The following is a 2,500-nucleotide window of genomic DNA, read 5'->3' on the forward strand; positions in this document are numbered from 1 at the left end:
AGGGATTCAGCCCTTCAGGTTCATGTACCGCGCACAGCACGGGTGGCAGTCCCAGCCTGTACTCTATGCTGTTTACTGTTGGCTGCCATGCATTTGTGTCATTTCTGTGTGAAGATTATGTGTAGCTAAGCTAACAACAACAGGGCACGATATACGTTAAAAAGTACTTAAAAAAGGGTAGCCAATCCCTCCAGTTTTTACTGCAAGGCCTTGCAAATGCCAAGAAAATGGACAGAATTATTGAACGGACAGATGTCTGTCCGATGAGAACTGAGTCTACGTCAAAGTCAAACCCCTCGCCGAAAGCGGGGACACCTCGCCATTCGGAAATGTCGGCACTCCGAAATACCGGCATTCTGACAAAATTGAGATCTGTCTCGCCATTGCGAAAGAACCCTCCCCCAGACCCTAACCCTAAACCTAACCTCTCCCACCCCCCACGCCTAAGCCTAACCTCCCCCAGAACCTAACCTCTCGGCGAAACATTTTTTGGAGATAAAAAGGGCCGCCTCTCCGAAAGCATAGAAGTCAATGATCGGAATGCCGACACTTCGGAATGGCAAGCTGACCCCGCCGAAAGCGCCGGGGCTGCTCCGCGGCCGGCAAGCCTGCCTGCGCAGCCTGCGTGCAGCTCCTTGGAAATGTGACTTGATGCAAATGACATGAACAGCGCGAGTATAATATAATGTAGATCATGTGCAGATAACTGGAGAGAAGTATATGCACTACATTCTCCCCTTGGACTAACTTCTAGTCACTGAAATCCTAGTGAAATCACACAATTTTACTCATTTTGCTGGGGAATCCCTTATAGCCCCTATTACTATCCCTTATATTGTTTGTTTAAATGATGAACAGTAAAAGTGTCCTGTAAGCCCATGTGGGCTGGGCTTCATTCGAAGCATGACACTTAAATAAAGAAAATCAATCAATCAATCATATAGCCTCGTTCACCGCCTCGGCCATCTTCTTTGAAAAGTTGAAACAAATCTCGGAACGCCTCCTCTTGAGACCTCGACTCTGATTGGCTAAACGGACAGTGACTATCCGACCATCCGACCATCCGATACGTCCATCCAGAAAAAGTTCATCCCTCTTCAACTTTCTGTCCATCAAAACGTATGCAAATTTTCTGGATACGTACGCTTCTGAGTGCTCCATGGACAGTCGGACAGTTGTCATTGAAAATGAATGGAAGTGAACAGAGAAATGAATGCACACGGACAGACACCACGGATCAGTGTGGCCAAGGCCTTAAGCACTTGTAAAATAACTGCATGGTCCCTCAGGCCATGTCACACTTACCCAGATGGACTCATCCCAACCTGGCACAAAGCATCGTATTAATGTACATGGTGTAAATGACACATGGGAATGGTCTGCTAGTCTGATGTCTGCAGAGCTAGCTTAGTGTGTTTGTGTTTTTCTCTCAGACCAGAGTACCAGAGGTTACTAATCTACTCTGGCTCTGCCAAAGCTGTAAGGCATGACACTGGTGTGTTGTTGAGGCAAATGGAAACACTGTGGCATCACTAATAGGGAGCTAATACACACATACTGTACGACGTACGCACACAAGCAATCATGGACACACACATACACACACAACTGTACAATGCATGCCTCCAAACGGTGCTATTTTTAGACACAGACATCAGATATCGATCTGGAACAGGAAATTAGTCACTACTGTACTTTGAATAAAAACAAATCAACGAAAAATAAATACAGACAGAAAATTATCCAGTGACTCACTCAACGGTATAACTGTCATATGACATTTGTAGGTTAGTAGGTTATGACGTGAGGGAGACAATAACTGTTTGATGACTGGATTCAAAAGTTATGATCTATTCTATGAGATGGTCTGCGGGACTTTTTTGTTGATGCTAAACTTTGATCAACACTGCTACTGAGTGAATCTTGGTCCAGCTAGACCATACATGGGCAAAATAACGCCCCAGGGCCGTACCTGGCCCCTGGACCATCTCAATCCGGCCCCCAACATCCTCAAAGAAAAACAAAACAACCCCCAAAAACTCAATAAAAGGCAGAATTATGTTAATAAATCTAATCTGCTACAGCCATTGGATTTGTATCAGTATTATATTCGGAGATTAACGAGAAATTACCAATCACAATGGGAGAGAGGGTTAAAAATAGGGAGACTCTCGTGAAAATCAGGAGTGTTACTTGGTTGGCAGGTATGATCTCCAATGTGTGGCCCTTCGCTTACTTGTATGGCCCTCTGGAAAAATAAATTGCCCACCCCTGAGCTAGACCCAGGTCAGAACATCAGGATAGCCTTCTGATCTGACCAGTCAAACCAGTGTTGCTATTTGTGAATCGAGTTTTGACCTTTATTCATTTCATAACTTTTCAAGAAGATGACTTTTTGAAGATCATAGTTCAAGCAGAGTGACATTTATTGATTGAATTCAAGCATTTCTCGCAAAAAAAAACATTTAACACTAAGGCTAAAACGAAAACAGAAGGGCCC

The 2,500-nt window shown here is 44.3% G+C and overlaps 1 protein-coding gene across 1 annotated transcript in view; it reads left to right on the top strand.

The window, feature by feature from the left end:
* The window catches only part of itgb8 (integrin, beta 8), a gene marked incomplete at both ends in the record, with an annotated part of 25,355 nt that overhangs the window by 7,239 nt on the left and 15,616 nt on the right, over positions 1-2,500 (top strand). The gene's annotated exons all lie outside the window — the stretch shown is intronic.

Source organism: Poromitra crassiceps, assembly GCF_964638095.1.
Source record: "Poromitra crassiceps genome assembly, chromosome: 11".
NCBI classification, from domain to species: Eukaryota; Metazoa; Chordata; class Actinopteri; order Beryciformes; family Melamphaidae; genus Poromitra; species Poromitra crassiceps.